The 12,884-nt window shown below is 53.3% G+C and overlaps 1 protein-coding gene across 2 annotated transcripts in view; it reads left to right on the top strand.

Moving 5' to 3' along the window:
- MIDEAS (mitotic deacetylase associated SANT domain protein) overlaps positions 1-12,884 on the top strand; it is a 65,903-nt gene that overhangs the window by 23,408 nt on the left and 29,611 nt on the right. Inside the window, exon 1 of one of the 2 annotated variants that reach the window (XM_015240761.3) lies at positions 1,421-2,028. The exons of the other annotated variant lie outside the window; for it this stretch is intronic. The gene's annotated coding sequence lies outside the window, so the exon portion shown is untranslated. Of the gene's footprint in view, positions 1-1,420; positions 2,029-12,884 lie in introns of those variants that run through there. 2 annotated transcript variants of the gene reach the window in all.

Genomic DNA, 12,884 nt, shown 5'->3' with positions numbered 1-12,884 from the left:
GTTGCCTTGTGATCTTGTGCAAATCACTCAACCTCTCTGAACCTTAATATGAGTGGGATGAAATTCTCTCACACACAGGGTTGTTAAGTAGGCTGTGTGTGGGGATATCCTTTGAGAATTTTCAGGAACAATACTGTCAGAGCAGATGCTAAATCTGAGAGCCTGAGCTTTTCTTTGTTGGAGGTGGTTTCCCTGGCTCTTCCATTCATTTTTTACCATTACAGAATCATGGATTTGAAACTGGAAGGAATTTTCAGAGGTCATCTGATCCAGTCCCCTGGCATAATTATCTTTCTTTTGCAGATAAGACTAAGTTGTCATTACTGTGACATATCTGTCACACCAAGGTGCAAATAAACCCTTTTCCTCCTGGGTGAGGTGTGAGCTCCAGATGTAGCTAGGTGCTCCCACCAGCAAAGGGGGGGTGGAAGAGGACAGGAAGGTCATGCCCCGTAGAAGCAAGTGTGGGTTTTTGAAGATTTCAAGGCAGAAGGTATCAGTGTTGTCTTTGTCATTCACTGGGGGCTGCAGGAGGGGTGCTGTGGGGTAGCTCCTTGCCCTGCAGGCTCAGAGGGGCTGTGAGAATCATATTCTGCTGCCCTCCCCTTCCCCTGAGGAAGCAAGGGATGCACCTGCTTCTCAGGACTGGCCACAGGGAAAAAGCAGGTGCCAGGACACAGTGTGTTCTTTCATGGTTTTCCTTCCAAGGAAAACCTCCTTTTGACCCATCTCCTTGGGAAGAACAAAAAACAAAAACAAATGAAAGGAACCAGGAAAAAAGGGCTCCCTCCTCTGGACTTTCTCCTGCCTCTGGAGCCTCATTGAAGGTGGGGGGCAGCGAGGACCTCTTGAGTAGCAGAAATGTTTCTCATCTTCTGAAGAAGTGAGGAGGCGTGGGGATAGTAGGGAAGGTAGGGGAAATGTAGGCATGCAGTGAAAAGCTGCCCAATTCTGGCCTCAGTTGCTAGAACTAAACCCAAGAGCTTTGTATCACCTAAGTAATTGAGATATGGGTCTTTTATGCGGGCTGGGACTAGTTTCTCAACAACTTTCACACCACTAGGATGCTGATGAGCCAGAAAGTAAAAGTTGGGGAGACTTAATAAAAGCGTCTGGGAGAGGATTGTGCATGCTTTACCGTATCCAAAACCAGAGTTTTCTTTGTGGAAGAAAGCGACTTGTGTCTTCCCCAACATCACACACATACTTTCCTGGCAGGCCCGATGGGTTTCCAAACATTTCGTCACCGTCTCCTCCTGACCTTGGTGTGAAAGGAAAGAGCCGCGTGGCCTGTTGGTTCCAGCAAAGCCCACGGGGGCGCCTGCCTGGGCTGGGGGAGGGTGGCGACTGACTTGGGAGTGGAGGTAAGGTCTGCTGGAAATCCCCAGCCCCGGCAGCCGCCGGAGGTTTGAAGACGCCTTCCCCAGCCTTATTTGGTCGCAGGAAGTGGGCGGCGCCGGGCCTGCTGGCGGAGAGGCCGACCCGAGACAGTTGTGCTGATGAAGTGGTAGAGCTGGTTCCTGCTCGCCGCCGTGCCGCGCGCGCCGGCCGGCCGCTGGGCGCTCCGCGCTCCCAGCCCCGAGTTGTGCAATCCTTTGTAGCACGCCAGAGAGTCCTCCTCCTTCGCTGTTGCCTCTCGCCCTCTCTCTCTCTTTTTTTCAAGCTGTGAGCTCAACCGATGAGTCAGAGCAGTGCAATCCTGACACTGCATCGCAGGACTGGGGGTGACACGGAGGGAGGGAGAGCAATCGCGAGGCGGACACTACGGGCGCGGGCTGCGTCGAGGCTCCTGAGCCACGAGCGAGGGGTGACAGCCCGCGCGTCCCGCCCGGGCCCTGCCAGCAAACTTCCCAGCCTTTGGAGGCGCGGGCTGGCGGAAGCCGTGCGAGCGCCGCGGGGAGGCGGCGGCGCCTGTTTGTTTTCAAAATCGGGAGTGCGTGCAGGCGGCAGTAGCCTGGGAGGCGACCCGAAGGCGGCGGCCTGCGGCGGAAAGAGGACAGCCGATGCTGGAGCTCGAGCAGGAGCAGGGTAAGTGGGGCTGCCCGGCCGGTGGCTGAGGCCTGCACGCGGCTCGGCGCAGAGCCCGCCCTGGCGGCCGCGGCAGCAGCCAAGGGACCCCGAGCTGAGCGCAAGCGGTGGCGGCGGGGCGCGCGGGCTGCAGCTCTGCAGGCGCGGCCCGGAGCGGGGGCTTGGGGCTGCTGGGCCGCGGCGCGTCAACTTCGGTGGCCTGGGCGGTGAGGGGAGCGCGTGCGTGTGTACGTGCGTTTGCAGCCCTGTCGTCCGCCCCTCGGCGGCCCGCACCCCTGGCCAGCAGCTGCGTGTGCAGCGCCAACCCGCCGTGTTTGTGCAGCTACGCAGCTCGCGCGCGGCTCCCGCCCACCCGGGCGCGGCCCGGGCAGGAAAACCCTCCCAACCCGCGGGGCCCGCGGCGGCGGCGGCGGCGGCGGCTCAGGAATACGGCGGCTCCTCCTCCGCCTGAGCGAAACGTGGTGTCCTCAGGGACCAGCTTGCATGATCCAGCCCGGATCCGGGAGGCGCCGGAGGGGTTCGCGAGCTACTGAAACTTGGCGCAGGAGCCCCTTCTCCTTCCCGTGTGCACCGGTCGTGGATACTGCGCCAGCGCCGGGAGTCTGGGGCACAGAGGCGCAGGAGTGGCAGGGAATCGGGCCAGTGCAGTAGAGGCCTAAGCTGGAGCGTTTAGGGCAGGCGGGCCGGCCTCACCCCGCGCACCCCGGCACTGCCGGCTGCTGGCGCACCTCAGACCTGTCATCTCTCGCCCGCCCCCGCACGCCCCGCGCCGCTGCGGCCTGCAGAGCGCTCCCGCCGCCTCACCTTGCGCTGCGTTTGGTGGTGCTTGTGCGGAACTCGGGAGCCCGGGTTTTGTCTCGACCCTGCATATGGCCGGCTTGGTGGAGATAGTCATACCTCTCTTTCAGCTCACACATCCAGGAGCGTGTGCACCAGGTTGCACCTGGAGGGCCCCCACCCAGGCTTCTGGATGAGGGCCTGGGTCTTTCAGGCTTAAGTCCCAAGGAAGGCAGACCTGCAAGAGGTACCTGCCACTCAAAGGGGGGCGGGGGCCGTGGGTATTCCAGCCCAGCCTCCAGAGCCAGATGCTGGAAGGCTGAAAGGGGAAGTTGCTCGCCCCCATTTAAAACTTTGTTGGTCACAACTTTTGTGGCTACTTCCTGCTTCCACCATCCCACGTGGGGCCTGTATGCCAGCCTGTGGAGCCTTGCTCAGGGGAGTGTGGGATGGGGAAGTGCTGGCTGGCCCTGAGTGACTATGGAGGCCACCTTGGCACGTGTCTGCAGGGGATCCCTGTTGGCAGTTATGGCTGGGGGAGGGGAGGTCTAGCTTGCTCCAGCAGAGGGAGCCTGGCCTGGTGGCAGCTTGGAGGTCTGGCCTCTCCTTGGCCTAGCAGCTTCAGGATTGAGACTGGAGGCCTGGTGAAGGTGGAAGAACCACAGCTCTGAGGAGAAGCCTCTCCTCTCTTGTGGGGCGCTGGCTGAGGGGAGAAAACCACCTGACTTGCTCCAGAACCTCCTAGGGATGGTGTGGCCCGGGCCCCTTTAGCATCAGAGAAATGCAGCTTTTTCACAGGCTGTTAGATGGCTTCAGGATGGAGGGGAATGGAGAAACCATCCCAGGTTAGGAATTTATGGGTCCTCTTTTTTCAGCTCTGGACAGTGAATAATAGGGGTGTAAATATTCAATTACTATGATAAACCATCTCATTGCATGGCTCTGGCCTAGTCTCCATTCTAATTGTATTGGCCTCTGGCTGGCTACTGTGGTCTGAGTAGCTCCCAGGGGACCAGGGGGTGAAGAACCTGGAGGGTCCCTTCCCCCCATCCCCAACCATGCAACTTGCTCTGGAACAGCCAGACCACTGCCAGTGTGGCTTCTCCAAGCACCAGGCAGAACCCACACTCCCCCTGACTCTGCCAGCCCCTCACCCCACCCTAGGAAAAACTACTTTGAAGTGCCCATGAGGATGAGAGTTCAACTTTTAAATGTGGGATTTAAAAATGGCTCAAGTGTTTAGTCCTGTGGGCTGCTGCTTTTAGTAAATGGAGGGGAGAAAAAAAAGACAATATACAGTTACAGATATCAGCTGAAGGCCTCCTGAGGGTGCAGAACTCAGGGAAGAGCTGCCCAGTGGAGCCAAGGCCTCTCTCTCTGGGCCCTTGTCTGCATGGGACAGTGCCCTGGAAGGGGAGTGGGCCCAGTCCAGGAATTCTTGTTCTTGACAGCCCCTCTCCTGCAGTTGAGTTTCCCAGAGGGAAACCTTGCTCATGGTGGAGTGGGGATGGTCGCAAGTGGCTGGGAGATTCCTGCTTATTATCCTTCTAATGCTGTTTCAAATGCCATTTCTTTGGAGAAGCCTTCTTCTGAACACTCATTTCCACCTTTGTAGCCATTTGTGTACATACTATAGAATGGTGGTTAACAACACAAACTGGGAGCTAGAGTCTCTCTACCTTCTTCATAGAGTTGTGAGGATTCTGCGAGTTAGCACATATACTTCGAATGCTGAAAGCACGTTTCAGCATTATCATAGCCTCTGCTCTAATATGTGCTCTATAATGTTCTCATAATATCTGGCATTTAGTAGGTGTTTAGTAAATGTTAGTTGAACAAAAAGAAGGAAAGATCTCCATCAAAAACAACGTGAACTTTGAGGGGGTGGGTATAACTCAGTGGTAGAGCACATGTTTAGTGTGAACAAGGTCCTGGGTTCAAGCCCCAGGACCTCCATTGAATAAATAAATGAATAGACAGATAAATAAGTAAATAGAGAGCCAACATTTATTAAAACAACAACAAAACAATGTGGTAGGCCCAGTGAGTCCTACTGCTGGGGCCCTCTACTGTGCCATTGGTTTCAGAAGGGTTGGTCCATGTGTGATTCTGGTACTGGTGAAGCCAGTCTCCTGGCACTGCCCTATGGCTGACCTTCTGGAGAGCACGTCCCAGCCATCCTGACCCCAGCAGGACCTCAGGGTGAAAGAGTGTGAAGCCTCCCGCCTGGGAATCTGCTAACTTGGGCATTTCCTTTGGCCAGGTCAATAGGCACCTGTTCTGTGTGTGTGCATGCGTGAGTACAGAAGCAGCCTGGGGGCTCCATTCTTCCCTGATACTCTGCAGGCTGCAGGAAATGCAGCGAGAGGTTGAGTTCCTTTGGAAGGGTAGCTGCTGCACAGGAGTGCTCTGACTGTGTGGGGCTGAACTGAATAAAGTGCGAGCTCAGCTGGAGCTGGGTGGAGTGTGCTGAAATCCCCAGTTCTTACTTATGGGATCTTTATTTGCATTCAAAGCAACGTTCGGGATACTGTGAAACTGTGAGCTCACTTTATGAATCAGAAGCATTACAGCATAACTTCGGTGTTGGAAACTGCTATTTGGAATCCAGATCACCCTCCCTCCACCCCCAACACATACACACTTACAGGGGCTCTCATACTCACACACTTGGGAGCAATAACAGTTAGTGGGGCATCAGTTCAGATTCCAGAGCCATCAAGCAAAACTGTCCACACCTATTTCCACCCCTACACTCAGAACACCATTCCTGGATGGTGTGTGGACGGTAACCTGGCCAGTGACTCTGACAGAAGCCTGGTGGATGCAAAAGAACAGGGCCTGGGCAGACTTGGGTTCATGCTCCAGCTTCCCCACTGGCTGTGTAGCTTTGGGCATTGCTTAACTTCCTGAGCCTCAGTTTCCTCACCTATAAAATGGGGATAATAACTTTTCAAAGGGTTGCTGTGGAAAAATATGCCTGCAAAATGACTGGCAGATAGTAGGTACTCAGTAGATGATGGCTGGCATTTTACTGGTTCTGACCAAGCCCAGCTCCTATTTGTCTTTCGTTTCTTCCAGGGAAGAGGAAATAAAGGGTTTCTTGCTTGTGGTAGGAGGGTACTCTTCCAGGCTGCTGGGGCTTGTGAAAATGAAGCTCATTTTCAAACTCCCTAGGCCCTGGGCGCAACTGTGTGATACACCCTAGCCTAGACCAGCCCAGAGCCTGTTGCCTGTGTACCACTGCAGAGATTCTGTGCCTGCAGCCGAGGGTTAAGGGCTCAACTTCCCAGAGATCACATTGTGCTCCCCGGAACCTACCCGCCCAGGCCTCAGGCTGAACTGCTCACGTGGGTGAGAGGAAGGCTGCTTTCTCAGACTGGGAAAAAGTCCCCTTGTCTTTGCTTCACCTGAAGCCTCCCAGTGTGACCTCAGTGGAAGTTTGGGTGGAGCCTGAGGTGGGAGTTGTCACTCCTAAGAGCACTTTGGCTCTTTCACCAATTGAAATAGCTGGGGTGGAGTGAGGGGTGGGAGTGGAGTAGGGGGTGGGACACCAAGATGTTATATAAGAAGAAAGTTGCCACATGTCAGAAGAGACCTGGGGTTTTGCTAGGGTGGGGGTGGGGGTTCCCTGAGGGCCTCAACTTGCTGGCTGTGGTTTTCCGGGGCTGGTGGAAAGGAGAGGGGCTGGAAGCCTGAGGCATCCCTGGCAGTGGTTCTTGATCTTACTCTTCCTGGAACACAGCCTGGTGCTGTGGCCAGCTCGGGAGGGTGCTCCCTGTTCCCTCTGCCGTTCTTTCCAGCCACAGGGAGCTCGTGGTGAGTGTTATTTTTTCCAAGCAGTGCTTCTTCCTCCAGGAGTCTCAGGAAAGGGGGAGGGGAGCAGCCAGGGCGAGGTTTGTCCAGGCCGAAGCTTGGAGAGAGGGAAGTACACCAGGCTTGCAGCCAGAAGGGGGTTCCCTCTGAGGCCACCCAACTTTTCTGGGGAAATGGGGTCCAGAGAGGAAGGAAAACAACGAGGGATTTCGAGTCCTAGCTTTTTCCAGCAACTGGGCCGACAGAGGCCTCAATCCAGCCTGCTGTTGCCAGAATTTGCCAGTTCCTTGGAGGGGCAGGCTCCTCAGAAAGGAGCTTAGAGTGGGGAGGGTATAGCTCAGTGGTTAGAGAACATGCTTAGTATGCAAGAGGTCCTCGGTTCAATCCCCAGTGCCTCCATTAAAACAATTAGCTAAATAAATAAACCTAACTACCACCCACCCCCAAACAAAAACACAAAAACAGAAAGGAGCTCAGAAACAGACCTGAGTGGTAACTCAAAGTCCCAAGAGTGCATATAGCTGGCCTTTCTCTCCTTTCCTCCTTTTTCCCCTCCTCCTCCTCCCAGCCTACTGGCAGCTCTTGGGGCGCACACCTGGCTGGCCTCAGCCTCCCAGCCACCTCACCTTCTTCTGTCTGACCCTCCAGCTGGTTCCCCCGGTCATAGTCCTGGGCTCTCCAGCTCCCAGGAGTCATCCCAGAGCTAGACACTTTGGGACATCTAGTGCAACTCCTTCACTTTCAGATGGGGAAGCTGGGAGGCAATGAGTTCTCTGAGGTTCCAGTAGACCGTCCCCACTTTCGCCTTAGGAGGGAGGAAAGAGGAGCTGCTCCTATGTCCTGCCCCTGGCCCCTGCCCCTCCCAGCTGGGAAATGGGGCAGGCTCCTTCAGTGCAGGAAGAGCCCAGAGGAATACTGTCTCGGCTCCTGGGTGTGGCTCTGTCTTCAGCTGGCTCCATAGTTATTTATTTGTCTGTTTGTGTGTGTGAGAGCTTTGCGGTTGGGAGGCTGGATCTGAGTGAAAGCAGAAGTGCCCACGCGCTGTGGGCTGGGCTGTGCACAGCTTGGACCTTACAGGGACAGTCGGGAGAGGAAGGCGGGCAGAGGCCTTCTGTGTGGTGGCCGCTGGGGCTCTCTTTTTGTCCCTGCAGGGTGCTTGCACACTTGAGCGTTAACAGCCCTTCCGTGTTGCTAGCAGCTGCCTCTCCTTGCTGGCTTTGGGCAGAAGAGTTGCCAAAAATAACCAGGCGGGCGCTTCCACTTGTGGGACACTCACTGTGGGGGCCTCGGGGCAGGCTTACTTGCTCCCTGCGGGCCCCGGTGCCTCTGGCGTCCCTGCTCAGGCCTTCTGTGGCTGCCCTCTCCCCAGCACCTTCCCTTTTATTGCTTAGACTGAGCCCAGGAGGGTGGAGGCTCCATTGTGGGCTCGGAAGCCCTGCCAGTTTCTGTCTGGGGACTCTTGTCCCACCATGTCCTTGCAGGCCCTGCTGGCTCAGCCAAGCCCAGGGGAGGCCTGTGCTGAGCATGCTCCTCCTGGGGCTGTAGGCCAGATGCCCTGCATGCCTGCAGAGCCCGACCCTGTTGCGGGACTCCTGGTCTCCTTGTCCTGTTCCTGCCTGGCCAGCCCTGCTCTCAGCTGGCTGGGGACCTAGAGGAATCAGACCATTTCCTTCCCCTCCAGGTGTTGGAGACTAAAAATGATGCTGCCCCTGCCCAGCAAGGGGGAAATGAAACCACACTTGTTGAGCCTGTACCTTGTGCCAGGCACTTCATCTTTCATACATATATATACCTTGTTTCATCCCACCACAACTATGAGATGAAGATATTGTGCTCATATACTAGTAGGGAAACTGAGGAACACAGAGAGGCAGGTGACTGGCGAAGCCAGGACACATTCTGTTTGACCCTAAAGCCGTCTTTTTACCACATAGTCCCCACACTCTATGCTATTTTCATGTACACAGGGGACAATGCTTTGACCCTTGGAATGAAGTGTTGATGGTAGGAATTCAGGCACCATTAAACTGGCTGATAGGGGAGATATTTTGGGCTGGGAAGGGTGGGGAAGACCCCCCTGAGGCCTCCCACTCCAAACACTTCACAGGGCAGCCAGAAACCCAGCCTGAGCCACAAGGCCCTGCTGTGGAGGATGACAGGCATGTAGGGGTCAGCTGTGTGTGTGTGTTGGAGGGGAGGAGTAGGCTGGGGGTGTCACTCATGCATGGGAGGAATTGAAGGGCTCAGATTCGGCCTTCCAGAGACCTCCCAAGTGTCTCCTTCTCCTCAAGTATCCCAGCCTCTGTAGTCCTGAGAATGGCTTTGGGACCACAGGCTGGAGATGGGTGGGATTTTGGGCTTCCTGGCTGCTGGATCTGACACCAGGGCCCATCACTCCAGCTGGCTTGGCATAGGTCCCAGAGAGCCTGGCTGGTGTGTACTTGGGGCTTGGGCTGGATGCTCTGCTGGTGCCCGGTGCCAAAGGCCTCTGGGTGTATTTCAGGAACAATAAAGAATAAATCAACACAGGAGAAAAGGGCCTGCAGCAGCTGCTGAGAGTCTGGAGAAATGCAAGGAATGTGTGAGCATTTGGCAGAGGCCCTGGATCTTGACCGGGGCCTGAGAAAGGCCATGACACTGACTGGATGGCTGGGCAAGTGGGGCAGGCGGCTCAGCTCTCTGTGCCCACGCTGTCGTCTGTCTAAAGAGGCCCCAGGCAGCCATGTTGAGATCCCCCCTACCGCCCCCGCTGGCAGCAAGTTTTTGTGCTTCTTGGTCACCTACAGGCATTGGGGAGCCATATCATCCCTATTCTTTCCCTCCAAACCAGCAGGATTCTGCACCCCCCCCCCCCAGAACTCCTCCCCTTCCCTCAGGCCATCAGGTAGGTCTTGGCTCTTTCTGCAGCTGGCCAGGCAGGAGAGGCCGAGCTGATGAAGACATCACACACTAGACATCTCCCTTCTCCGTCCCCCAGCTCGTGCCACCTCCCTGCTGCGGAGATGAGGCAGTGCCAGGTCTGAGGGAGTGCTGAGTGTGAGAATATTCCCTGGGAGGCCCTGACCACAGCTCTACCCAAGTAATCAGCGTGTGTTCTTGAGCAAGTCATTTTACCTCTCAGGGCTTCAGTTCCGTTAGCCATGAAATAGAGATTTGGACCAATGATCTTTGGGGTGGCTGGGCACTATCTGTCTCTCTTATTCAGGATGTACAGTGAACAACTGTTATTTTGGGATTTGAATTCTTGAGAGCCCCATTCAGAGAGGTGGGTTGCTGTGGTTAGAGCTGATGCTCAGCGCCCTGGGTGGGGGCCATTGGCACTAGTAGGAACCCAAGCATGGACTGACTTGACACAGACTTCAGGGTGCCAGGGGAAGGGGCAGAGCTTGGGCTGTGAAGATTTGGGGCAAGTCAAGACTTTATTTTTAAAGAGCTGTTGGCCAACTGTGGGTGTGGGGTTGGAGAGCGTGGGAGAGATGTGGCTTCCTCTTGAACTGAAGATGTTGAGCCTTCACAGGTTGGCCTAGTGGTGACAATCACCAGTAGTGCCCTCATCTTCAAAGCTGCTCACCTCCCAGGCCTCTCTCACTCACCTTTCCTGACCAGCCACACTTCCAGGACATGACAGTGGATTCCAGGCCGGCTGAAGCTGCTCTCCAGGGAGAAGATGTGAACAGCCCAGAGGCTGCTGCCATCTGTTCCAAATAGCCTGATGTGGCCCCCAAGCAGGAGGCTGAGCCTGAAGCCCTGCAGAAAGGACTCTGGGTTCCAGTCCTGGCATTCTGTCTGTACTCCTGTGATCTCGGATTTTTAGGTGCCTCGCTGAGAAAAGGGAGTGTAATAATTCCTATCTTGTGAGGACTAAACAGGATCATGTGTGTAGAGTGCTCAGCACCATGCTTGGCACTTAGTGGTGCCCTCAAGAAATGTCAGAGATGGTCATAATGGTGAGGCAGAAGCCTTATTTTTGTGATGTTGGAGTTTCACCTTGGCTCCAAGCCCTGCCCAGTGTCTTGCCAAAAGGCCTCCTAAATGGAGGCCCGAAGCACTGTTATTGGAGTCCTCAATTCTGAGCCACACCTTGCTCCTGGCTGTGTATCTGCAGGGAGGTTTCTCTCCTTCTCTGGGCTGCTCTGTGGAATAAGGAATTGGGCTGAGTGAACTCCAACATCCCTTGATATTTGGAATCGGTTCAGCTTCCCCAGCTGGGCTCTGCTTGGCTGGTTGGCTCTGAAGAGAGGCACCAGCCACCTTTCTCCTTGTGGTTTGGAGGTTCTTGTTCCAGAAGACGACCCTGCTTACTCTGCAGTTCCCAACTCACCTCTGCAGTACCACCACCTCAAAACCTTCTGGGCTCTCCTAGCTTCCAGGGGGTCTTACAGATAGATGCTCCTGATCTTGAGGGGAGCATCTTGAGTTTCTGGCAGACCGAGGCTGGGATTGTTTTGGGGGGAGTGTTATGCTATGCTGTACTTGGAAATGGCCCCAGGAAAAGCAGCCGTTCTGGGAGGGAGCATGAGAAAGGGGAGGGTCCACAGCTGGCTTTGTGGGGTTCTCACGTGTAGCATTCCTTCTGAATGCCCACCAGAAGTGTGGATTTGGGATTTTTCTGGAAGGATGATGGAAAGACTAGGAACTTTAATGGCAGGCAACAAGGATTTGAATCTTGCTTCTGTCATCTTAATAACAGAGCCTCATTTTCCCTCTGTAGAATGGGGACAATAAGGTGCCTAGTTGGGAAGTCCTTCTTTTGGGAAGGATCCCCCTTTTGGATACTCTAGACTGCCTGGGGGAGTGAAAATATTTGCTTATGGCCATTTTCCCAGGAAGAAGCTGGGCTGCATAGCAAGCTGTTACAGCCCTAAAGGGCCCTCTCTCTCCCCCAGCTGTTTTGATTCTGGGATCAAGCTTGGGGTCAGGTTCAGTGTGTGTCTGGTATGGGAGCTGGGAGAGGGGCTCCCCAGGCATTTGCAGAAGTCTGAGTTCTGTGGCTTCCTTGGGCTGTGCAGAAGGTGTGGAGAACATGGTCTGAGTAAGTAGGGAGTGGCCCTTCTGAGCTGTGAGAACGTGACAAGTTACTTCTAACCTTCACTTCCTGTATATTCCCCAAATTTCCTTCTACTTTTGATTTCTGTTTTTATCTCATTTTGATTTGAGAACATACTTTGTATGATTTCAACCCTTTTAAATTTATTGAGACTTATTTTATGACCTAATTTATGATTATTCTGGAGAATATTCTGTGTGCCCTTGAGAAGAATGTGTATTCTGCCGTGATTGGGTGGGATGTCACGTAGTTATCTGTTAGGTCTATTTGCTTTGTAGTTTTTAAGTCTTCTATTTCCTTGTTGGTCTTCTGTTAAGTTGTTCTACCCATTATTGAAAGTGTAGTATTGACGTCTTCAACTATTATTGTTGAATTGTCTATTTCTCTTTTCAGTTCTGACAGTTGTACTTTGGGGGCTCTGTCATTAGGTGCATATATATTTATAATTATAATATCCATTTGATGTATAGACACTTTTATCATTAAAAATATCCTTCTTTGTCTATAATAGGGATTTTTCTCCTAAAGTCTATTTTATCTAGTATTAGCATAGCCTTTCTAGCTCTCTTTTGGTTACTCTTTGTATGGTGTATCTTTTTCCATCCTTTTACTTTCAACCTGTTTGTGTTTCTGAATCTAAATTGTGTGTCTCTTGTAAACAGTGGGTCATGTTTTTTTTTTAACCCATTTTCCCAACCTCTGCCTTTAAATTGGGGTATTTAATCTATTTACATTTAAACTAATTATTGATAAGATCAGAGTTCTGTCTACATTTTGCTATTTGACTTCTATCTGTCTAATGTCATTTCTGTTTCTCTGTTACTGCATCACTGTCTTCTTTTGTGTTAAATAGATAATTTTTTTAAAAGTGTTTTTGGGGGTAATTAGGTCTATTTATTTATTTAGTAATTGTTTTTTTTTAATGGAGGTATTGGGGATTGAACCCAGGATCTTATGCATGCTAGCACACACTCTCCCCCTGAGTTATACCCTTCCCCACCCTTAAATAGATACTTTTGACTATAGCATTCTAAACCTGTAAAATGAGACAAAGAAGAGTGAGGGTTAAATGAGATATTGCCTGCAACACACTCAGCACAGTGCCTGGCAAAATAGTAAGCGCTCAGTAAACACAAGCACTCAGCTGGGCCTCACGCACTGTAAGAGCCACGGTCAGCCCTAGGACTAGCTGAGAGCAAGGCCCACCCAGGACCCC

Source organism: Vicugna pacos, chromosome 6, assembly GCF_048564905.1.
Source record: "Vicugna pacos chromosome 6, VicPac4, whole genome shotgun sequence".
In the NCBI taxonomy this organism is placed as follows: Eukaryota; Metazoa; Chordata; class Mammalia; order Artiodactyla; family Camelidae; genus Vicugna; species Vicugna pacos.
Note: the sequence above shows the minus strand (reverse complement) of the source record. Positions and strands in the feature narration are given on the sequence as shown.